Source organism: Nannobrachium achirus (genome assembly GCF_963921795.1).
Source record: "Nannobrachium achirus genome assembly, chromosome: 19".
NCBI lineage: Eukaryota > Metazoa > Chordata > Actinopteri > Myctophiformes > Myctophidae > Nannobrachium > Nannobrachium achirus.
This window is the reverse complement of record NC_137826.1, coordinates 10,183,967-10,210,708: the sequence shown is the minus strand read 5'-3', so window position 1 is coordinate 10,210,708 and position 26,742 is coordinate 10,183,967. Positions and strand designations below refer to the sequence as shown.

General features: G+C 42.3%; 1 pseudogene across 1 annotated transcript in view; it reads left to right on the top strand.

Annotated features, from left to right (window-relative positions):
• The first annotated feature begins 4,287 nt into the window (after window positions 1-4,287).
• Window positions 4,288-26,742, top strand: part of LOC308304595 (olfactory receptor 1C1-like) — a 22,789-nt pseudogene continuing 334 nt past the window's right edge. Inside the window, exon 1 of the transcript in view lies at window positions 4,288-5,263. The product of the transcript in view is annotated as an olfactory receptor 1C1-like (transcript). The remainder of the gene's footprint in view (window positions 5,264-26,742) is intronic.

Sequence of the window (26,742 nt, the reverse complement as noted above, 5' to 3'; positions counted from 1 at the left end):
ATAGCTCCCAGGTGTACTGTACCAGTAACTAACCCTTAGTTCCCAAAGTAGTCTCAGAGATTGAAAGGCCATTAAATGTGGGTCCGTAGCCTAAAATGCATGTCAAACTGGGGGTGCTTGAAATTAAAATGCTTGAGAATCACTGCTAGAGCTGTAAAAAAACTTCTCTTATTGGGGGTCCCTGGCTTATCTATTCAAATGGGGGGAGCGGGTGTCAATTTGGTCGTCCTTGACATGAAAAGGTTTGAGAACCACTGTCCTAAACTTGTTTTCGTTGATCAAATCCTATGTGTACATGTATAAAGTTTTCAGCTTTATGGATTGACTAACTTTTTACACCTTTGAGCACCTAATGAGCAGCTAAGCTTAGTTTGACCCTCGTAAGTGTGTCATCATCCTACAGGGACAAGTCATTAACAGCCTCACTAGAGATATTGTTGCAACATTTCAACTAGGGAGCAGAGAAGTGAAGTCAGTACTCACACAAACTTTGCAGAACAAAAAGTTTGAAGTCAATATAGTGAGCTTATGAGTTATGAAAAGAAACGATTTAGCTTCTTATAGTTATGCAAATATGCACATTTAAAGTTATACTATGTAACTTTTTTAATAAAATAAATCTTAAAATTGTCCTAATTATTAAATCGCTAAAGTTTTAGAACACCCACTCTGTTCATTTCAGCTCCCAAAGCCTTTTCTTTATATGTGTTCTACTGAGCCCTGGTGGCCGTGACCGGGGCTGTTTTTCCCCGTCATATGCATCATTCTGTACACGTGTCTCCCTACCGGCCAATAACAGCCCAGATCATACACTGCCGAGCTCTTCAGGAAATACACTGCAGTGTTTACACTGGGCTAGGAGTTTAGCATGTATCTCCCCAACCGCTGCTCGTAGAGGGACACGAAAGACCTCTACGGATAGGTCTCGGCGAGGCGAGTGGTCTGAAGGCCCGGTCCGCGGCAAAAAACGGCCGAAAAAAGCAGATGCGACCGCGGTTTGCTATACCGCTACTGACCACCAGTTGAACAACTTACACAGTATAGCTTTAAGCCATGCAATTCTAATTTAATCACTATGGCTATGGGGGTGGGAGATATTGGAAAGTATTGACGTGTGGGTGGCGGAGGGTAGAATGTTCGGTTCACCTGGAAGATACTGGTTCAAATCACCAGTAAAGCAGTCAATGTAAATAAAGGTTAATAAATACAGTTTTCACACACGCACGCACGCACGCATGCACAGCGCACACACATCCAATAATCTTTACTAATTTAGAGAGAAATACTACATTCAAACATTGTCTTTGAACCTGGATCATCAGTGACACAGTGAGAGTCATTTAGAGTTTATATTACTAGAGATTCGGGTCTACTCGGTCCTCACACCTACACCAAACAGCCGAGCCGACCGACATGTCTGAGTCATAGTGACGGGGGCCATGTCAGAGTTCCTATTGTACCCGTCTGTCTGTGTCCCTGGGGCACATTAGCGTGTGCACGCATCCACCTGGGTGACAGCAGATTGGTTGAGCGCTGGTGCTTTGGCATGGGATCAACTTTGACCCCAAAAAATGCACAATGAAAAATACTACAGTCTGATCTCATTGTGACGTCAGAACAGGTTAGCTATATGATATCCTTCTGCTGATCTGGTCGAGTGTCATCATTGTGAATGTCAGAACAGGTCAGCTAATGGAGAGTAGAGTTCTCAAATTCTGCCTGAACCTGACCATACCCAAACCCGACCCAACCTTGGCGGCCCAGTTAAGGCCGGGCCTTAATTTTCAGGCCCGTTGAGAACTCAAATGGAGCGTGACATTGAGTGTGACATGAGTTGTGACTCACGCACGCACAGGAGCTGCAGGATGAAACACTCTTAAACGATTGAATTATTCTTTTTTTTTTAATCAAATCCTACATGTGTAACGGCTGGGCTTCGAACCCGGGTCACTCGCGTCCAACATCTTAACCACTAGACCAAAGAGACATCTCTTTGGTCCGGGGGAGATACATCCGCTCATGGGGAAACCTGATCCGGGTCACGGCACCATTGTAACACCCGGGATACGAACCCGGATATCCCACGTGAAAGTCCAACATCTTAACCACAAGACTAGACCAAAAAAACATCTTTCTGGTCCAGGGAAGGTACTCGAATTTTGAGGCTTCAGGCTGGGGCTGCGACTCTCTCCACCACACATGTATAAAGTTTTCAGCTTTCAACTAACTTTTTACACCTTTGAGCTAATGAGCAGCTATAAGTGTAGTTTTCCTCACTGGTCAGACCTTCCTCATTGTGTCATCATCCTGCAGGGACAGTGTCAACAAACAAGTCATTAACAGCCTCATTAGAGATATTGTTGCAACATTTCAACAAGGGAGCAGAGAAGTGAAGTGAAGTCATTGCTCACAGGAACTGTACACAACAAAAGTTTTATGTCAAACTATGACTTCTTATCCACGGCTTTCCAACGCCCCATAGTGCATTGCGCAGACGCTGTACCGAGCTTCCGGCGCCGCAGCCGAGTGTGATCTACAAGCTCACAACGGGTTGCATCTGCGACGTGACGTGAGCTTGTATGTCTGCTGTTAAACCGGAAGTGTGGTCCAAACAGGTCCAAATAATCTCCAGTAAACTCCCACGGAAACAGGTGGATACAAACCTCTTATACAAATATGCACATTTAAGCCATGCAACATCAAATTTAATCACTATGGCAGAAGAAAAACTGCCATAGTGACTGAAAACTGATCAGAATCCATTTACTATACAGCTAACAGAAAAAGAAAAAGAATCACACCTAGTGTGAAGTGAGCGATGCTATTTACTTCTTACAAGTAGGGTGATGATAGCTGTCTGTGGCCATATTTGGCTATGGGGCCAGCCAAAGAGGAGAAAGTAACACGAAATGACGATGTAATGTTATGTGGCTACATTATTCTTCAAAAGTAAGATACAGTATATACTGTATGTATTAATGTCCAGCAGAAGAAAGAAGTAACCCCAATCTGCAATTAGGCCTAATTGGTCCCTACTGTTTGGTAAAGGACAAAATAATTCATTGTTGATGATGACCTGTTCTGACATCACAATGATGACTTGACCAGCTCAGCGTTCTCAACAGGCCCGAAAATTAAGGCCTGGCCCTAACTGGGCCCTAGTGGGGCGGCCCGAGGCCCCATCTGGCCTTACTAATTAGCATACTTTTTACGCCCTACCCGGACCGAAAATGTATATTAAGTCCATATATGGGCATTACCAGATGATGCCCTGTTAGGGCAACACACTAATACAATCCATTTTACCCATATATGGAGATCCCTGATGTCATCAGTATTAAGCCTGTATCTGGGAATACCCATATATAGACATATTGTGCGGGACTCGAACTTACAAGGCCGGAGTACCAGCCTAGATCCATATTGTGTGCCTTTAGGGCGAGCTCGCTTCTTGCCATATAAGGAGTCTTACTGTTATGAGTTAATTTCATTAAGCGTCACACGAAGCTTGGCCAATGTGACCCTGGGTGTTCAACAAACTTTGAGAGATTTGTGTCGGCCAGATGCAGGCCATGCTTCAGAGCCGGACAACAAACTTCTGACATGTTTTGGGGCCCGGACAAAGCCAGGTGTTGGAGCTTAGCTCCAACACATACTATTGTGATTGATTTGGCATTAGTGTTCTTCTAGCTTATTGGTACTCAAATTGAAGTATGTCTTGTAGGCCTACTTGGCCTGAAAAAAAGGATATTGGAGCAACCCTATTTTCTAGTTCTTAGCTAAAGTCTCAGTATCGGAAAAAATCGGTTTGGCAGGTCAGACCTTCATAAAACCGGTGGATCGGTATCGGCCGAGAATTTTGCAATCGGTCCATCTCTAGCTACCGGTATATAGCAGCGAACACCCCAATAATAATTCTTCCACTCTCTGACACAGTAATGCCAACTGAATGTGTCTCACTCACTCACTCACTCACTCACTCACTCACTCTCTCACTCTCTCTCTCCCCCCCCCTCCTCTCTCTATCTCTCTCTCTCTCTCTCTCTCTCTCCCCCCCCCCCCCCCCCCCCTCTCTCCCTATGCCCTGTGCGCATGCACGCATATGTGCGAATCCTATAAAGTTTGTGTACTATCATTTGGTCAGTCATACAGTAAAGGTACTGTATCAAAGAGTTGTTGAAGTATCACAAGGTAGTTTCGCTAGAGGTTTCTTGTATAAGTCCATCTGAACTTGAAATACATGACTGTATTTGGACTCAGAAGACAGAGATTGGAGGGAGTCATACTATGGACTTATTCAACTCTGCTTTGGGAAGAAACATCACCTTTGTGCGGCCTGCATACTTCTTTATCAGTGGCTTTTCCGGAATACCAAATATGAAGTACTATTATGTTTTCCTCTTTTTTGTTTACATTGTCTCTATAGTGGGCAACACTGTGGTGATGGGGGTGATAATATTGGACAGAAACCTTCACACTCCAAAATATATTGTGGTCTTTAACTTGGCATTTGTTGACCTTTGTGGAAACTCATCCCTGGTACCAATGGTTCTGCACACCTTCCTGTCTGGGCATCAGTATATATCCTATAACAAATGCTTGGGCTACATGTTTTTCGTGTTCCTCTTCCTCGCAATGCAGTCTCTTAATCTGGTCATCCTCTCCTATGATAGACTGGTTGCTATCACCTTCCCACTGCGCTATCACGTTGTCGTGACTAAGAGATCAATGCTTGGCATCACCTTCGCAGCCTAGTTTCTTATGGTCCTGGCGAACCTAATAACAGCTGGACTTATCACCAGACTCTCATTCTGTAAATCCAGGGTGGTCAACAGCTACTTCTGCGACCATGGACCTATGTATCGGCTTGCTTGCAATGACTATACACCCAGCTTTGTCATTTCTTATCTATATCCATTTCTTATCCTTTGGGTCCCTCTGCTGTTTATCTTAATAACCTACTCATGTGTTGCTGTTGCTTTGGCTAGAATAGCCACCGCTCAGGACAGACTCAAAGCCTTGAAGACTTGCTCGGCTCATCTGTTACTGGTGGCCATTTACTACTTGCCAATTATCATCGTTTTCACCATGCAAGGTGCAATCCATCCCAATGCTAGGATCATCAATCTGTCTCTCACCTCCATTCTACCACCAATGTTAAACCCAATCATATACGTCCTGCAGACAGAGGAGGTCAAAGACTCCGTCAAAAAACGATTACGTCTCACAAGGCGAGACATACTGTTGGCCCGAATCGATAATGGTAAGGATGGCGTGTGTGTGTGTGTGTGTGTGTGTGTGTGTGTGTGTGTGTGTGTGTGTGTGTGTGTGTGTGTGTGTGTGTGTGTGGAAGGGTATATTGTATATTACTGACATGATTTTTTGATTTATAGATTTATAGATAACATAGGTTTTTCAAAAAATCTTAGAAGGATTCAAAAGACACTTATAGAATTGGGTAAAAATTCTAATGTTCACGATTTAAAAAAAAATAGCAGATCTACAAGATCGCAGCGCGGCACTCGGTGCCGTGCTGTGAGCTTGTATATCTGCTATTTTTCAATAGTTAAAGCATAAAATAATGTTTCACAATAATGTGTACCCGTTCTAAATGGGTGTTAATGCACTGTACTGTGTTGTTATTTCTTAGCCCATATTAGGCCAAAAAGGTCCTTTCACACATCTACTGTAACAATCACTGATATATAGATAATAGTATATATAGATTATAGTGTTACTATCATCAGATTAACTAATGCATTTACTGTGATTTTGTTTTGCTTTACGTTTCATGTACTCATGCTGCTGTCATATTTAATGTATATTGGCCAAGTTCACTTCCTAAACTTGGAATAAAATATCTTGGATGTCTCAATTTGGATAATGATAACTTAAAAAGAGGTGCAAATGAAATTTGTTACAATCACATGCATTTTTACATCCTCAGCGTTGCCTAACTACATTGCTGTGCACACAATCTACGTGTGCAGACTGTATTTTTACTATGAAAAATATATTTTACTATGACATTCTATTTTGCCATATTAGTCTAGCTTTATTATGTCTCCACTCTACCAAATTACAAATTGTTGTATCAGATACAGTATGTGTAACAAAATACTAATTATTTGTATTTTCTTTTTTTCTTTTTACTCTTCACAACTCATGTGCAAAGTATATTCCTATTATTTATGAAAAGCCATTATTTGAGGGAGGGCGAGTTCTTTTCGCGGCCCTCGGCCCCGGCCCGGCACAATTGTTTTGGACATTTTAACACGTTTTTGTGGGGAAAGAACGAGAACCCTCAAAACGATGTCAGATTAGGGATGACAATATTAGTTTAGTTCTAAGGTAATCAAATTTAATATTATATCATGTTTGAATATTTTACACTCTTCCTAATCCAAATCCCAAACATCCCGAACATCCTGAGGTTGTAACAAAAATATGTAGAGTTTAAACCACAGGTATGGAAGTGTTTAGGAACTGTCAAAGTCTAATATTGCACTTTGCACTTGCATTATTTATTTGATCATGCTGTAATTTCAGATCGGTCGGTGACGTGAGACTGGAAACAAAGGAGAAGAGACATACAACACAAGAAGGGGTTTGGATTCAAACCCAGGTTGTTGGGTCGGGTTCAGGCAGAATTTGAGAACTCTAGTTTAATGTGGGCCATAAGTCATAAGGGACTGTCATTGTAATGGGAACAAAAGAGAGGTAGATTGTGTTTTAAATTATTTTCCTTAGACATATAACTATTTATTTTCAGTTTATTTTATGGAGAAACAAAAAATTGTGGAATGTGGGCCAAGTCATAAATGACATTGTGAAGCAATTGAAAGAGAGACGTGCTAAGCTTTAATGTTAACCCACTTGATAGCAAGCACGCAGGCAGGCAGGCAGGCAGGCAGGCAGGCAGGCAAATGTACATTAGTTTGTTTTATGGAAACAGTTGATTGTGCTAATCGCACAGAATATTTCAAAAGAGAGAAAATGTAACAAATTACTTTGATTACAAATTGTGTCAGAATAGAAATGGAAGGCCAAGCCACATTTCACTTGTCTTTTCATACGTTCTGTGGACATAAAGCAAATAAAGAGATAATTTATTAAGTACCATTAATGTCATTTTATCTACTGACCCCTGGTCATGTATGTTACTGTATACTGACTGTCAACATAAAAAATCCTATCTCAATTACTAACAATTACAGTATGTTCAACCTAGTCGAGACCAGATGGAGAAGTCTTGCAGCTCTATTATTGTCCAATAGAACTGTTAAAAACACATTTCACTGTCGTACTGTTTGGTCATCGTACACAAGCTCAACGTGGAGGGGAATGGTTTTCATCTGGGGTGTTTTATATCTGCAAGCTGACAGGAAAACATGTGTGTGTGTGCGTGCGTGCGTGCGCGCGCGCGCGCGTGCGGCCCAAATTCAGGGGGGGCCAAATGTGCATCCTGCCCACGCAATCAAAAGTTATGAAAAAATAAAAGAAAATCCTAATTTCGTTTTTTGGGGCATTATGGTATGAATAGAACTTGTTACAACCATGTTACAATTAGTATGATGCATAGCCTGATGAAGGTGTAAGACCTGTTGTGTTTGTGTTAAGTGTTATAGGTGTAACTGTGCCAAAATGCATAGTTTTCCAGACATTTCAAGGGTTTTAGGGCATTTTACTCCCTCACTTTTTTTCCCCCTCAAGTCGACGCAGGTGGGAAGGTCGGCCACCTTCTGTTTCTTCTTTCCCCCCCTAGTACTACGGGCTAGATCCGGTCCTGAATACAAATCTAATCCAATCAGATAGGGATTAAAAGTTTTGAACTCTTGCTCCATATTATCAGGGTCAAGGTTTTCAGTCACAATTACATATTCTCCAATATTGCTTGAACACGCAGTTAACAATATAGCAATATCTCCTCTATAAAGTTGAAGTTGTCTGTTTGTGGATGTGTCTGCGTGCCCGAATTATGCCCAAATATGAACATACCTGATTTCAATGTGCTGACCTCAATTAGGCTACTCAACTTTAGCACAACTATAGGTTGGCTTGCGAACCCCAGTTTAGACTAAGCAGTGCTGGTCTAAAATGAATAAATATTCGGTGCATTGCTTGTTTCTTGCCTCAAACGTTTCCAAAAAACATACTTTAATGTGCAGCAGTCTAGTAAAATTAGATTGTTTGTTACTTGGCTGCCATGTTGGGTACATATAGCAGACCAAAATCCAAGCACAGCAGCATACAGCACGATCTGACCGGAGCATTTGGGGGTCAGGTGGATCTACTGTAGCATGGTGCTGCTGTCCATATGCAGATTATACAAACAAGCCACATTTTGGTCTCAGTAGTGGCCACTTTCTTCAGAGAAGTTACATCAGTAATTTGATAAATTAACTTAGAAATGAACTAAGAAAAATATCCAAATGAACAGGAACCTGGCTTTGTAGTACCAACAGGCCTGGATTCATTCACAGGCTTTGGGCAGGGCAGCTATGGGATCAGGGCTGTGCAGAGAGCACTGAGTGGTAGCCAGGGATGGGACGATTATGAAAATTTCATATCAAGATTATTGTGACAAAAGAAATCGCGATTTTTTTTTTTTTCCTAAATTTTTTATCCCACGATTTTTGTAACCCATTTTTTCACCCGGTGCCAATTGCCTAAGCTGTGATCCGGCCCCGAACTGAGCTCATGCTTCCTTCAATGCATGAGGAGTGAGCAGGCCACTTCTTATCACCTGACAGGGGGAGCTTCCCCGGTTGGACGTAGCACGTGGAAGGAACACGTTATTCCAACCAGTTCCATTCCCCTCCATCAGGCGCCCCGGCTGGCCAGGGGGAGGCTTTTATAGAGACCAGGATTACTGCATGTTTTTGTGAGGGTATCTACCCTAGGAGACACGGGGAGAACATGCAAACTCCACACAGAAAGGCCCTTTTGCCAACCCCACCTAAGGTGTGGGCACTGATGACGCGGAGGAGGGAACACGCCCCCAGCACCCACAATGTCCCCCGGCGGGAATCGAACCCAGGACCTTCTAGCTGTGAGGCGACAGCACTACTGACTGCGCCACCGTGCCCCCAGAAATCGCGGTTTATGATATTATCACGATAATCAAAATCCATTATCCTGGGGCGGAACATTTGCCAAAAAATTGCAGATCTACAAGCTCACAGAGCGCCGCATTGCGACGCGTTGTTGACATTTGATAGAGAGTGGAAAAAAGACTGTATCAAGTATGTATATTATAAGAACATTTTACCAATTAAAGAGGGTTTAAGTGGCACCGGATATGTAGCTCTGCAAATAAAAGGTGAATTGATCCTAGTGCATGACAGAGGTCGATATCACGATAAGTGAAATCTCCACAATACGATTATCGTGAGTGTTTTTTATCACAATAAACGATAATATCGCTTATCGTCCCATCCCTACTGAGTGGGCAGGTGCTCAAACCTCAGAAAAGGGCACTTCTAATGCGTTCTAATGTAGCTAGTACATAGAACTTAGCATACTTTCTGGCCAAGAACTTTCTATCACTCAAAGATTTGGAGGACCCCCTTTAGTAACTCTGAGGATCCCCTAGGGGTCCCGGACCCCCTGTTGAAGACCCCTGTCTTAGCGCTTTTTGTTCTTTGTCATCGGGGTGGGATGGGGGCGCTACATTTCCTTTTAGGGGGCCCTGGAAAAAACATTTTGAATTGGGGATCCACGGCTAAATACATATTCTTTTGGGGGTCCTTGACATGACAAAGTTTGAGAACCACTGATACAGCAACATGTTTTTTTTAAGAAAACTGTTATAGATATATGTTATAGGTTTATTGCGACCGAAGGTCGCATATACTCTGAAGAACCGTGTCGCTTGAGTGTCCTTCCTTCCTTCCGTATCCTCGTGACCGTCCGTATCCTCTGTGATGTCAGTGTGATGTCAGCGAGTTGTGACATCACCTCCTGTACAGGGCGGCTACACGAAATGTGGATAACACTATATATGGAGATAGTCCAGTCCATCATGTCATATGGGAATGGGACTACCGTCATAGAAAACCAACAGGCCTGATGGAAAATGCTACATGGCCGCAGGCTTTGTGACGTCCCACATCTTATGTGCTGGGCATACTACTAACCGACGCCAAGGACCTCCAGAGGCCATACAAAGAGTATCTAACCCGAGGCCCCTTACTAAGTAGCATACATTTACAACATACCTTCTCCAAAAACATCAATATTGAACTCCATATGTATATGGATACATACATGTATTTTTATTAATAAAGGATAAAATAAAATAAAAATGCCATATATGGGTATTCCCAAAAGCAAAATCCCTTTATGCCCATATATGGGGATTTCTGATGTCATCAATCTCTGGCCCTAACAAGCTCAAAAGCCTGCTTTACTCTGATTTACACCCTACCTTTCCAGATGATGACCTATTGGGTACACACTTATGTCCAAATATAGAAATCCCAAGGCATCAAACCCAAGCTTGGCTTTACTAATTAACATACATTTTATGCCCATATATGGAGATCCCTGATAGGTATTTTGTTATGGTTCATATCATCTTTTTATCAATACATATTGTTGACCACTTGACCCTAAAGACACAGTGACTGTGTCCCGTTATACTCATATAAGGTCATGTACACTACAGTACCCACAAGGTCTCCGTCTGGTAGAAATCAGACCTTATCAACTGCCTGGAGCCTGTACCGAAAACAATGAGAATTGTTTTGGTTTATAAGGCTCAGTGTCATCCAGACACCAGCAAGGACATCTCTCCTCCCAGGAACCCTGTATATGGACTCTTTGTCTTGTGTTGAAACGTCATCCATTGACTGATGAAATGACCATACTTATACTCATGTCAAAACATAATTTGTCAGAGAGAGCACGAACCATTGATTATTCTGTACTGTACCTGTCTTGAATACTCTCTCTCCATAGTAAACATTCCATTCTCACTCTGAATCACTCTCCTGTCTTATTTCTGTGTGATGGATTATTGTATCTCATATGGGAATAAGAAGGTGTTGTTGTTTACAAATAATATATCAATCAAAATGGTCCTACGTCGCCGCATACAGATGTAATCTTGACCGACCGATGGATGGACAAGTGACCGTGGGTGCACTTTCTCTCCCCCGGTGGGTCGGTGTTACAACACGTATAAAAGAACCAGCTGTGAGTTTGGAAGTTTACTGTGTTTTCAGACAAGGTTATTATTTTGACAACAGTACAATTTATTTTATAACATTCCCTGCTTGGACATCCGCCACTGGACCGCTGGACACATGGTTTTCTGATTGCATGCTCCACGGTCCGAGGACGGATCTTTATGCACCACTGGTGACCGGAATAATATTTTAAGATAAGTATACTGTTTTCTTCAGTTATCTGTGCGCGATGAGTCGCTTCTCAGTTTGAATTATTGTTTTGATTTTTGATATTTCAGGGAGTCGGACAAGGCTAAATAATGTTTTAGTATCGCTCAGTCTATTTTACCTTCACTTGTTTTAACACATAAATTGCTCGGACACATCCTATCATAGGCTATTGTCTGTGCCAGCCCAACATAGGGGAAATACAGTAGGACCAGATTTATAACATTCTTTTAAATTATAACATTTACGTGTCGTGTCTTTGAATTTTGAATTAATAATGAATTATTGTTCTCCCCGTCGGAGTCAGATAACTCCTAATTATGTTTTGGTTTGACACGTGTCGTAAATTAACCCTTATCTGCGTTTGGATAACAGTAGATGGTCATTTTATCGGTCGTTTATTCTGTACCTTTTTGTTGTCTTTTTGTTGTTTGTCGCTTTTTGTTACATGTTTTGAGGACATAGCAGCCGTTTGGCCACGGAGAATGCTTGTCCAAGTTGGGTTTGTATCAGTACGAGACTTCAATATAGATTTCATTTTATGCTCCAGAACGGCTGTTTCAAGACGTTCTGACGGAAATCTTTTTATTTGGGGCCAGAACATATTTTGTTCTGAAGGAATGTCTCTTCGGCCAGTACGATAACCCAATACGGCTCATTAGAGCCACTTAATCACATAAGAAATAGCGTGGTTATTTTAATTGGTAGATTTCCTTTATGTTCCAGAACAGAACGTTCTGACGGAAATCTTCATGCTTTACGCTTACATGTCTTCGTTTTCGTCTCAGTCTTATTTTATTTTATTTTTTAATTTCCGTCTCAGGCCAGCTGAGTCTGTTTTGGTACCGAATTCGCTCCGTTTACTCTACGCCTCCTCACTCCCCCGCTTGCCCTCGCGAAGCAGAGTGGGGGAGTCAGAGGCAATATGTTATTTCTTAGACCGTATTTTGACCATTTCTGTTCTGGTGAAATAATTGGCTTGAATGCCTCTAATAATATTTAAATGTTTATAATGTATCTGACAAGTTAAGTTAAGACAGAACTAAAATGACTCCTTCTCCACTTTCAAGGAGTGGACCCGATTGAACCTGCTGTCGGTTCAATCGGGATCAGGATATTTTTCTCCCCACCATGGTCACTCAAATTGGGAAAGGGGCAAGCCGACAGCAGAGCCAAGCGGGACACCACCTAGGTAATACAACTCACACACGCTAGGTTAATATGGCCCAGGAAGTCAAAGGCTCAGAAAAAAAAAAAAAAAAAAAAAGTTTAAGTTGATCTGCTGTTTCCATGATTTAACCTTGTCCATGAGGCCCCTGCGTCCTAAATAATGTGTTCCAAATTCCGTTGTTTCGTCGTTCCGGTTTGCCTTACAAATTACTTTTTATCTGCGGCCCTGTTAAAAACAGACATTAAATCGGTCGTGTTATTCTTTTTAAGTCTTTAAAGTTCCAAGGTGGTTTTCTACACCTTTACTTTCTAAATCTATTTCTCAGTTTTGATTATAGGCTATTCATGCCTTTTTGCACTGTAAATCACAGAGGTGTCCAGTACTTAAAGATTAATACCTGCTGTCTTGAGAGTCTAGCTAGCTCTTAACACAGCTGCAGTTTTATTGTTTAATGTTGTTTTTAGTCTATTGTTTTCGTCGCTTTTTGAAGACCTCACAGCCGTTGGTCCGGAACTGTGGGTCTTACGTTGGCAGCACAAAACTTCATTTTATTAAGATTTGCATTCATCCTGAAGTTAGTCAAGTCTCCTGAGTTGCACTCCAACAGAAGTTGTTCTTACTCCTTCTGTTGTGAATTAAGTCAAGTCAGGATTTCACCGCCAGACCAGCATTGTGTTTCCTGGTTCTGTAGGAAGTTTTGGCCAGTCCATAAGACCGACACAGCTGGTTTTCAGCTATCTTATTTAACCAGATTACTGAGAGAAGTTATGGTTATGTTATGCTTACATGTCTTTGTTTTAGTCTTATTATTATTTTTAATTCCATCTCAGGCCAGCTGAGGTGTTGAGAACTAAGAAGCCCCCTTCTGAATGATGACCTCTAAACTGACTGACCCATGTGTGTAAATGTATGAGAAATTGTCTACATGGATACATGTACTGTATGTATGTGTGTTTTAATCCTATTTTTCTCCCCTGGTCAATTGAGTGAAAGAAAAGGAAAAAAAAAATCAAACCCAGTATGAACATGAGCAGTGGTGCATATGTGTGTGTTCGGCCGTGCAGTACTGTACGGTATGTGTGAGTCGCTGGCTCGCATTTAGGCTTGCTGCTTTTACGCTTGCTGCTTGCGCTAGCTCTGCCTATGTTTTATTTTATTTGGAGAAACTGTGGGGATCGTTATAAACTTCAAGTGACTTGTTACATACTGTTTCTCTATCTCTCTCTCTCAAAATGGGCAACAAGTGTCTGATATTTCACTGGTTAGGGAGGGGATTGGGCACCCCGAACCTAGCCAGTAACAGGCGGCGGCGGAATCGCGAGGTTCCGAGGGCACGATAAAGACTGTATATAGTGCTGGGGAGTTACTGAAGGCCCCCGTGTCTAGTGAAGGGTGAGTTAACATCCTGCCGTGGTACCGTCTAGTCGGCGTGATTGTCGCACATCGTGAGACCCTGTGAGGCAGTGTGGAGGCAACACGTGGTACGTGGATGACAGTCCACACCTAGCAGAGGGTGCGGTTTTTGGGACGACCTCTGTGAACAGGCAAGGCTGGTGAAAACGGTCAAAGTTTCAATTCCCATAGCCAAGTGGGGTTGGGATCAGACCGTCGGCTTCCTCCCTGGGTGACCAATCATCACTACGGGGTCAGGGGTCGCTATCGACTGGGTCACCGGCCGGTCGGGTCACATATGGCAGTAAGACCATGCAGTGCCTGTTGAGGACTGATGGCCGCTGTGCTCGATCCAATGTACAGTCAGGCCACAGTAAGCCAAAAGCGAATGCGTCAGTAGGCGAGCTGTGTCTCCTGTGATCGGTGGGCTTTGAAAAGAAGACACCGGGAAGCAGGAGAACTTGACCTCTCTGTCCAGGGTTGCCTGGGCGCAGACCTCGAGTGGAAAGGGGTCTGCCCGGGACTGCGCCTTAAATGGAGGTCCGAAAGACTTAAGTGTTGCTATTGAAGAAATGTTTTAACCCTAACCCTAACCCTAACCATTTTTCATCCCACTGTGTGCCTATTTTGTTTTCTTTTGTTGATCTATTTGATAAAAAGATCAATATTAACCAGCCGGTGGATATTGATAGGTATTTTGTTATGGTTCATATCATCTTTTTATCAATACATATTGTTGACCACTTGACCCTAAAGACACAGTGACTGTGTCCCGTTATACTCATATAAGGTCATGTACACTACAGTACCCACAAGGTCTCCGTCTGGTAGAAATCAGACCTTATCAACTGCCTGGAGCCTGTACCGAAAACAATGAGAATTGTTTTGGTTTATAAGGCTCAGTGTCATCCAGACACCAGCAAGGACATCTCTCCTCCCAGGAACCCTGTATATGGACTCTTTGTCTTGTGTTGAAACGTCATCCATTGACTGATGAAATGACCATACTTATACTCATGTCAAAACATAATTTGTCAGAGAGAGCACGAACCATTGATTATTCTGTACTGTACCTGTCTTGAATACTCTCTCTCCATAGTAAACATTCCATTCTCACTCTGAATCACTCTCCTGTCTTATTTCTGTGTGATGGATTATTGTATCTCATATGGGAATAAGAAGGTGTTTACTCTCTCTCCATAGTAAACATTCCATTCTCACTCTGAATCACTCTCCTGTCTTATTTCTGTGTGATGGATTATTGTATCTCATATGGGAATAAGAAGGTGTTGTTGTTTACAAATAATATATCAATCAATCCCTGTCCCAATGTTATCAATATTAAGGACATATCTGGAAATGCCCATATTTGGTAATGTCCACATATGGGCATGTTTTGACATAACATAGTCAGGGAACTCCATGTATGGGCATAAAATTGATTCTGTGAGTGTGCCATCACAATGAATGTCGCATATACTCTGAAGAACCGTGTCGCTTGAGTGTCCTTCCTTCCTTCCTTCCTTCCGTATCCTCGTGACCGTCCTTCCGTATCCTCTGTGATGTCAGTGTGATGTCAGCGAGTTGTGACATCACTTCCTGTACAGGGCGGCTACACGAAATGTGGATAACACTATATATGGAGATAGTCCAGTCCATCATGTCATATGGGACTACCGTCATAGAAAGTAGCCATTGTTAGGCCGGAGTCATTGGCTGTCTAAACATGGAGATGTGGATAACACTATATATGGAGATAGTCTAGTCCAATATGTCATATGGGACTACCGTCATAGACAGTAGCCATTGTTAATCCGGAGTCAATGGCTGACTGTCTGTACAGGAAGTGATGTCACATGACATACTTTTTATGCCCATATATGAGTCCTAACATGGAGATGTGGATAACACTATATATGGAGATAGTCTAGTCCAATATGTCATATGGAACTACCGTCATAGACACAGCCATTGACTCCGGCCTAACAATGGCTACTGTCTATGACGGTAGTCCCATTATGACATGATGGACTGGACTATCTCCATATATAGTGTTCTCCACATTTCCATGATTAGGCCCCATCGCTCACACCCTAGGTGGGGTTGGCGATAGGGCCTTTCTCACAAAAACATGAACAAACTCCCCCCAGAATGATAACAACTAGAATCGTCAGAGAAACACTGTGGTTGGCCAGATAGTCAAGAATTGGCGCGACCTCGCCCTTTAGGGCGAGGTCGCATGTCACCCTGAGGTGTCTTACTAGTAAGACATTGTAGAATCTGCCTATATCAGTGGTTAAGAACCCCCAAAATGATGTGTATACAGCAGTCCTCTTCAAGAAGGCTCCATCGACATGTTTGGAGACAGTCATCAAACTTGCCAGAAGCATGTACAGTATACGGACCACCTCAAAATAATTTGTTCCAGGGACCCCCAAAAACAAATATTTGCGTTACAAATGTTCACACTGAAATTTGGGTCTTACCTTAAGCTAGATGCAGAATAGTTACACGCAGCTCAGACCTTTGGCAAACCTGACCGCATACCAAACAAATTAAATGTAATGTAATATCACAGACATTCTAGGGCTAGCATCTACTGTTCCATACTGATGGCCTCTAACCACCTGCCCTCGATTCCCTTATTAGGAGAATTGATCTCCACTAAATTGCATTTCCCAGATTTACAAGTCCTCTGCATGGCACAAGATGTGCAGCCTGAGCCTTGTAGATCAGGTGGTTATGTCAGTGGTTTCTTACAGCTGTCTTTGATTGTGACTGTTTTGTACATAACATGCCTACAGCCTTGTATTGTATCAGACCTGATGAAGACCTACATGGGTCGAAATCAAAACGTTTCACCCATGCAAGGCTTCATCCAAACTTGTGAAATGTTTGTGTGCCGTGCAGCAATTCTTGCTTGTAAGTAGAGTCTAGTGCAGGGCTACTCAACTTAAGATGGCTCAGGGGCCACTCAGCAAAATACCAAAAGTCCAAAGGGCCGCAAGCTAAAAATGACGGTCCCATTTTGGACATTTACAATGATTTTGTAACACACTTCATGACAAGTCTAATAATTAAGGAAACGCCCAGGAAACAGCCACATTTCCATCTATATAAGCCAGGCCAAACCTCATTGAACCAAAAGATTGTCATGGATGGAATGAAGAAATGATCAAATGTTATCAAATTAGGCTTTATTCACAAAATGTGAAGTGAAAATTAACAGAACTAGTTCAACCGTAACCGCACCTGTGTCTGGGTATGCAAGACTAGTGAACTTTGGCAATGTAAAGGTTTGTTTTCTCATGCCAATAACGCTCCTTTTCATTAATAGGATGGATTTAAAATAAATAGACGTTTATATTCAATCACTCAAACCCCAGCATCCCTATTCTTGGGGGACATTCACCAAAAATAGCCGATCTACAAGCTCACCACAAGATGCATTGTGAGCTTGTAGATCGGCTATTTTTGGTTAAGAGTTGTTAAAAATAAAAATAACTCAAGTACAGTTCAACTCAGCCAGTTGTAGGCTTCTGTGCTTGTAAAACAGTTTGATGCTTTGAGCTCTCCTTCAATGAGCAGTTAGTTGTGTTTAAGCTCAAAGCATCAAACTGTTTTACAAACTACTGGCTGAGTTGAACTGTACTTGAGTTATTTTTCCATACAACAACTCTTAACCAAAAATAGCCGATCTACAAGCTCAAAATGCATCCTGTGGTGAGCTTGTAGATCGGCTATTTTTGGTGAATGCCCCCAAGAATAGGGATGCTGGCGTTTGAGTGATTGAATAATAAGTATAAACGTCCATTTATTTAAAATCCGTCCTATTAATGAAAAGGAGCGTTATTGGCATGAGAAAACTTCCCCATTTGGGGTACAAGCATAGTTCCCTGGCTGCTACGATCTGTTGGAATGTGTGCACTGTCTGTCGGTGCTGACTGGCGGAGTCACGGAGGCAGAGACAAGTACAGGCAAGGACTACGTCTTCACTAGCCTAAAACATGACGGTCCGGGTCGCGAGCGTTCATATCGCACGACCGTCATGCGTCTCCACTCCAGTGAGCCCGACTGTGGTTGTCTGCAGCCTGCTGCAAAATCTCTGCAGATTTGTCTGTCTGACCGTCTCGTTGTACAATATCTAGTGTAGCCACCTGCATCTCCGCACAGCTGTCTGTGCTCTGTGCATAATGCATTGACTCGACTGCATTCGCTTCCTGACTACGGAGTCCACCGAGGCTCAAACATCACCGCATTTTGTGTTGCGCGTTAACTTTGACAGGCTTAGAAAAATCATATTTTTATTGGCATGATCATGACGGGCCGCACAGACATGCGGAAAGGGCCGCATGCGGCCCGCGGGCCGCGGGTTGAGTAGCGCTGGTCTAGTGGATACTTTAAAGCAAACGGTTCTGGAATTTTAAGGGGTCATTGTAGATCTTTCAAATGGTATTTTTCATGCAAGAAAAGTTTAACAGGGACTCTTGTTTCATAAAGTTAGGTGCTGAAGTATTAAATATGGCACAGTTGCACACTATGTACATTTTAGGCTAATATTAATGATCTAAAATGTCAGTTGTGAATATCGATTTTCTAAAATAAATATTTTCAATGATTACAACATTGTGCAAGTGTCTATTGCATTATGTCTGATTTGCATGACCAAATATGATATGTATTTTACAGGGTTGATGGAAGTGTCCGTAACTGTTACAGACAAAGGCCTGATTTACACTGCAGCCAAATCCAGCCCGAATCAGATCTGTCACATCCAGAGTGGAATCTGATTGGTTTCATATGACCATGTGACCATTTATACCAATCAGATTCCAGTCTGGATGTGACACAGATCTGATTCAGGCTGGATTTGGCTGCAGTGTAAATCCGGAGTGCAGTCAAAGTACGGAATTATCCGCCTAACGATTGACGGAACTGTCTGTAAAAGGAACAGACTAAATGCCGTCAAAGTACGGAATTATCCGTATTAGGATCGACGGAAGTGTCCGTAAAAGTAACCAACTAAGTCCCGTAAAAGTACGGATTATCTGTTTTGGGAGCCACAGAATTGTCCTTAAAGTAACCAACTAAGTCCCGTAAAAGTACGGATTATCCGTTTTGGGATCCATGGAAGTGTCCGTAAAGTAACCAATTAAGTCCCGTAAAAGTACGGATTATCCGTATTGGGATCGGCATATGTGTCCGTAAAAGTACCCAACTAATTGTGTAAAAGTACAGAATAATCCGTATTAAGAGTGATGGAAGTGTCCGTAATGGCTACAGACTAAGTCCCGTTAAAGTACGGAACTATCCGTTACAGGGTTGACGGAAGTTTCCGTAGACTGATGGTAAATGTACCGGCAGCAAATTACCTGAACTTTTTACCGTCAATCAACGGAGGCTTTTTTAACAGTGTTGGTTACATAAACAAGGAGTTATTATGTCATATCACCAGATGATGCATTTAATCTGCCTGGTGAACAAATGCAAAGCTTGATCTGGAGTACATCTTGAAACATCAATTATGCTGTTTTATTGGTTATTTGTTATCAAAACAACCCCCAAACAGTGACTCTATGTATTAATTAGAACAGATCTAATCTAATATCAGAGTTGAAAGTGGATCACGGACAGTGTCCTGTTCTGTGAAGCTAGCCAGCACCATACATGTACTTTAGATTAAATATAGAGGTCAACAACATGCTATTGAACATAAATAAATAGTTAAATAACGTTGTTATTGCTACAGTTAACATAGATGTTGTAGTCGTTAATAAGGTTCCATCAGATTATCACAACTTTAATACTACTGACATGGACAATCATGTACTGAAAGTTTCTTTCTTTATGAAACTCTACTGAGTCATAACCCTAAAAAATAAAATAAAACTCCAGCCTCTAGTGGGCTATTATATTTTATAAACATGGTAGTAGTTTGTGACAACGATGTGGTGTAACAGTGAGCAATATTTGAATTGTGTTGCTTCAAGTTTCTATTAATTAAACAGGTAGGGCAAGTGATTCTCTTTTGTTACAATAAGTGTTAAACAGCTCTCTGATAGTACTCTTAGCTATAGTGTTTGTTCAGTAACAGGAGTCTCCATCTCTCCTCTTTGGTAAACATATCTTCAGGTCAGGATAACAACCCTTTTTATCCAAACAGGAGAGAGAACTCACAAAGGATTCAGGATAAACCAAGTGGAATTGGAAGTGATGACACAAAGAAAAGAAAAGCAGACACAGTTGTACTTACACTGTAACACTAGAATGTAAGCTGATAAATAGGTACTCTCTCCTGATTGGCTGAACAGTTATTAAGGAGGTGGATAGACGGGGAGACGGGTCCAAAGTCACATATGGAGCATCCATGCATTAAGGAGTCACTGCTTCCTCCTACCAATATGACAGCAGTGTTGACACATCATTCTATGAACTGCAGCAGTCAGTGCAGTGCAGGGTATCTATCTATGGAATACAACCACTACTTTATCACTGTACAGTACAGGGTATCTATGTGTTTATACAACCACTACTTTATCACTGTACAGTACAGGGTATCTATGTGTATATCTATGGAATACAACCACTACTTTATCACTGTACAGTACAGGGTATCTATGTGTTTATCTATGGAATACAACCACTACTTTATCACTGTACAGTGCAGGGTATCTACGTGTATATATATGGAATATAACCACTACTTTATCACTGAACAGTGCAGGGTATCTATGTGTATATCTATGGAATATATAACGACTACTTTATCACTGTACAGTGCAGGGTATCTATGTGTATATCTATGGAATACAACCACTACTTTATCACTGTACAGTACAGGGTATCTATGTGTTTATCTATGGAATACAACCACTACTTTATCACTGTACAGTGCAGGGTATCTACGTGTATATATATGGAATATAACCACTACTTTATCACTGAACAGTGCAGGGTATCTATGTGTATATCTATGGAATATAATATAACCACTACCACTACTTTTTTTCGTCTGCCATCGGTGTGTGAATGGGTGAATGTAATGCCAAATCATTGTAAATAGGCCTTGGCGTGTGTGTGTATGTGTTTGTGTGGTCCGCACCTAGGCCATATTTGGGGATATAAATTGTTTCATGTGTATTTGTATGTGTTTACAACGTCTAATTCATGTATGTATGTAGGTAGATAGATAGATAGATAGATAGATAGATAGATAGATAGAATAATATATAAGTAACGATATAAGTATATATACATAAAGTGACTTACAAAAAGAGACCGTAACAGTCAATGCTAGTTAGTGCAACAAGTATCTCACTGACATTGTTAAACAAAGCAGAATACTCAGAAACTACCAACACAACCTAATAGTGCAAAGTCAAAAATCAGTGCGAAAAAACTAACAAAAACCAACAGGGACCCCCTGGGTGCTGGTCCCTGCCTACTTTTGTGTAGTTTGGGGTAGTTTTGGGTACTTTTGGGTATACTTTTGGGTAGTTTGGGGTAGTTTTGTGTACTTTTGTGTACTTTTGTGTATACTTTTGGGTACTTTTGGGTAGTTTGGGGTAGTTTTGTGTACTTTTGGGTATACTTTTGGGTAGTTTTGTGTACTTTTGTGTACTTTTGGGTCCAGAGACCCTTCCTGACGGTCTAGTTGCTGGGGGACCGCAGTGGGGGTCCACAAGGGGCTCCGTGGGGCCCCGGTGGAGGGTTGGCGGCGAAGGACCCCCTGGGGACCCCCCCTGAGGAGTGGGGGTCCGCGGACCCCTCCCCATCCAAGCCACGGCATGTGGAGTGGAGCAGCACGTAGCTTGTAGATCTGCTAGATTCGCTTATTTTTTGGTGGTTTATGAGTTGAAGTCGATGTAAAGGGGGCGTGAAGTGGGATGCGGCTCTTAGAGGAATGTATATATAAGATACAAATATATTTTCGTGCTTTATATTAATCTTTTGCACTTTTTGTTAGACAGATGTGTGCACTACTGTATGCTGCTGTGCTGTGCTGACAAGACCATGACCAGTGTCATGTATTAATGTGTTTAAACCAGGTAGGCTTTGATTAATGTCAAACACTGTTGTGTTGTAATTCCAGCATTGTGGATTTGGGTGTGTTGTAAGGGATGAGGGGGTTTTATTGCCTTGTGATAATGTGTCATGCTCCATTTGTGAAATGTGAAAAATGTTCTGTTGATAATTAATATTATAAATATGAAAATAGCTCTCACTGGATTAGGTGCTCTATAAGAAGGAAATGTAGCCTACTAAAATACCACTATACGATCACATGTTATTAGTTGGCTTCAGCAAAAGGAAGTGAATCCTTGCTGCAGATGTGTGCACTACTGTATGCTGCTGTGCTGTGCTGACAAGACCATGACCAGTGTCATGTATTAATGTGTTTAAACCAGGAGCTCCGAAGTAAAGTGAACCTGAGTGAGAGCAAGTCCTGTGTGGCCGTGTCATCACTTCTGCACCATAGACACCTTCACCAAATATGCAGACAGCTAGACACTACCCGTTACATTTGATTTGTGGAGTTACAACATTGTTGTACAACATGTTGCTGATGTTGTACAACCCTAATCTGATTTAGAATACACTGACATTGAATGACAGCTGACTGAACATGTGACAGGGTTGGTTTTCTATGTCTAAGAAGCTGTTAATTAGAAAATGACCTGCACCTGGCCAATTGGCCCCATTATGACCTGAACGCACTATTATGCATTATTTTATGCTTTAAACAATAGCAGATAATATACAAGCTCACAGCACGGCACCTAGAGTCTTTCAATATTTTTTTACCCGATTCTATAAATGTTGTCTAAATCCTTTTTGAAAAACACGTTTCCATGTCAGTGGTTCTCAAACTTTTTAATGTCAAGGACCCCCAAATTGTATGTAATCTAATGTATGTATTTGGCCCCATCTCATGTTGTCCCAGGGATTTGATCCGGTCGGGATCAGAAACCACTCCACATCATGGTAGTCCTTCAAGGACTACCAAACCGGAAACAGTTCTAACCCCAAATAATTCCCCTGCGCTCAAGGACATACTTTTAGGGCCTACCTAATAAACCTCTTGATGTGGCATAGTTTTGCTTAAAATGTGTTTGGCATCTTTTAGTCTTTTAGACTCGCAGCGACTGGCAAGACTACACTAGGCCAGTGTTTCTCAAATGGGGGTAGGCCTACGCGAGGATAGGTTCCAACAGAACCGCGGTGCAGCCAGGGAACGAAGGGCCTCGAAGGCAGCAGCCACGTTGGAAGGACGTATCAGCTGTTCTGTGTGTTTCTCCACCAAGGTGACCAGAGTGAAAGAGGGGAAGCTGAATCATCTCAGCAGAGTGGCTAAGTTAAGACTAAGTTACGTTTGTACTCAAGTAGCCTACTACTGTACTGCTCCACAAAGCTAAAGTGCAGTAATTAAAAAAAATAAAACTGGGCTTAAAAGTGTTTCAACTGATCAGCCAAATTAGATATCAGCATATATCACTTATAATGTCGATATCTCATCTCATAAAAAATTACATCAAGACCAGATATACAAATAGTGTAATATCACTAATTGTATATCTGGTCTTGATGTAATTTTTCATCCCTGAAAATCACAAAGGTTAATTTGACCTTTGGGTTCCACAAATAAGTCTGTGTGTCCAAAAGCTGTGTACTTGAGTACTATTTTGAGGTACTTTTAATTTACTTACTACTACTACAAAGGATTTGAAAACTGTCCTTGGAACTTTCTTCGTGTAGCAGCTTTCTTCGTGTAGCAGCTGATTTCCCAGGAGTTGAAAGAGGGCCGCAACTCCTTTCTCTGGCTATCCAAGTTGACAGCCAATCCAATCCATGAGCACAGGAGGGAGAGAGACGTGTATCGAGCAACATGGTTTGCTGAACGCCCCCGAGATGCCACCAAGAGGTCCCGACCTTGTCTGTGGCCTCGTACGCTTCCATTAAACCGATGCAACTGGGAAGCTTCAGACTGTCTCCGGGTGAGAGAGAGGATAGAAAAATAAAACTTTTGTTCATTTGAGTGCTGTTGAGTTGGTGTATCGCCCCGGTCTGAATGGTTGTGTGATACGACTTGAGTTCCCACTGCTGCCCAGTGTTCCTGAGGTCTCCACTGCCCAGTGCCACCTCAATGAGTGGTAAAGGTTCACAGGTCTGTCCCCCCCCTCGCCTGTGCCGATGCCAGTGGTCCCTGCTAGAGCTCTTCACAGGTCCAAAAAATGGTCCCGAAATAGAAGTGGACCGTAAATTTTCATCCGATTCCGACCTGTTCCGAAATAATAATCAAATTGCAAAACCAAACCCGAGTGGCCCCGTAACGGTCTTGTCCGATTCCGTCCCGTTCAGACTTTATTTCTTTTTTTACAGACCGTAACCCGTGACATGTTGTCCCGAAATCCATTTATTTCCGAGGTTCCGAGAGAGCCGACCATTAAATCATTAGTGGCCTACCTCTATCCTGTTTAGCCTGTAAGCGTGTGGCCCTGGGGCAACGGGACTGGCTCGTTGCTTTGGTGTTTTTATGGATACACCAGTCTGTTGGTGCCGTTGGCATGAGATGTACGTGGATCTTGTTCTGGATGCAGGCCATCCAAATTACACTGACTTAAAACAATGCACAGCGTTTGAAAGCAGCAATATAGGTGAGTGAGACTGGTTAATTACCTTCTGCTGGCTTGGCTGTTTTTGTTGTGGGAGAGAGAGAAGCGTCAGTAAGGCTACAGAGCTCTGATAAAAAGTTGACGATGCAATTAAACATTTCGGTCTTTTCTCTTCATAGTTGTTTATTTTGTCTTGCACCAGTGTAGGCTACTGGGTCAGTCTGCAATATCTCTCTGTGATACATTAGCGTTGTGCTCCGTGTGTATAGTCTTATACTAACAGGAGTGTTGTCAATTAAAATAAGCATCTCATGCTGTCATGACCGGCTTCTTCTCTAATATGCCATTCTGTTTTTGCACGGCTGGAATGACCCGCGCATCACTAGTGGACGCCACGCATTAATTGATTATTTAATCATGCAAAGAAACCGCACCAGAAGACCCGATCCGACCCGAAAAACATGGATTTTTCACCCGGGCCGACCCAGTTGGGCGCAGGCCTAGTCGCCGGTTCAATTCTGTCTACGCCACTGCTATAGGCCTATCTCTTTGAAAAGACGTTTTCTGCGCCCACTTGTATAAAAACAAAATATCACGACTTTAGTAGAGTGAAGATGATCATCATGTTGCAGTGAGCAATTGTGCCCATAAAAGCGCTTCTCTGTTCAAGCAAACACACGCAATAGCGCAACCATCCCACTAATAAGGTAGGCCTACGCCAATACAATTCATAAACTGTCACAAAGTGCTGTCAGATGTTTTAATTCTGGTTAAAACATATTGTGTGGAAATGCAAACCAACAGACTGAACATATTAGGCTATTTCATGTTTAGAGCGGCAATGTGTGAGTCCAATTGACTGAGTGGAGTGGACACATAGGAGGTTGCAATAATGCATGCGTTTGGTGGTTACAGTTATATATCTCGGCAATTTATGGCAAATCTATCGTTTCATATTTATAGAAACATAGAAATACAAGCTCACAGGGCGCGACACCGCAGCGCAGCTTCTCGCGAACGGCACTTCATTGCGTGCGTGCACCCTCCACCCCTCCCTTTTTTTGCTGGAGAGTTTCTCATGTAAAACATAGACTGTATGTAAAAACGTTAAAAGCATAATTAATGCAGCAATAAGAATGTAAATGCGCCATTATCATCTGTCAGTGTGTTCTCCGAATCGCTTTAACAAGTACAGCCTAGCTTATAGTGAAAACAGCCAATCTACAAGTTTACAACGGGCACTTTGCGCTGCATTGTGAGATGGTAGATCAGCTATTTTCGATGACAGGCTTGCTTGACAGCCCACGGAGACTGGTAAAATCCTTCCACACAGCTGAAAAAGACAAGATGCTTGCACGGCTGGCGAGGATAAAGTGTCCAGGCAGTCTAATTGCCTCTGCGCTGCTAGTAAATTGTATTTTCTAACAAGGAAAAACATAACCTCCGGGATGACGGGTCTCGCCGCCAATTCCCGGGAGGGAAATTACGTGCGCTCTGCCCGGGAAGCCCGGATCCGGGATCCCGGCATTAAACCCTAGTACACATAATGATTGACAGCCCGCTGTTCCGAGGGAGATGCGGCCATTTCGACCTGGGCTCCGAGTGACTATTATAAAACAGTGACCGAACCCGGTACGGGTCTCTCGGGTCCTCGGGTAATTTCGGGGTCGGGCCCCCCGTGAAGACCTCTAGTCCCTGCATGGTGGGCTGTGTATCATGGCACTGCCCAGGTAGTGACACAGTGCCCTGCAGTCCAGTGACACCGGAGCACCCTGCTGCTTGTGCCCACTGCTCCACTTAGCACCTTGTTCTTGTCCAGGATGTCTGGGAGCCGTCCCTTGGAGAGGGGGTGCTGTCACAATCTGCCCCTGCACTGCTTGCCCTGCCCCTGTCTTGTGCTACTGTTTTACCCTGTTATGACACTGCTTCTGCTCACCCTAAGTTCGAGTTGCCCTGACACTGTCCCAATGTCACACACACATATATATATATTATATATATATATATATATATATATATATATATATATACATACATCACTATTACAGTAGATTCATATCACATATCATATTTTGGACACTAACGAAAACCAAGTCATGTGACATCAGTTTGTCATAAATATAAAGCAGACTTGTACGTTGTTGACTGAAGCTAAGACAGTCTTCCT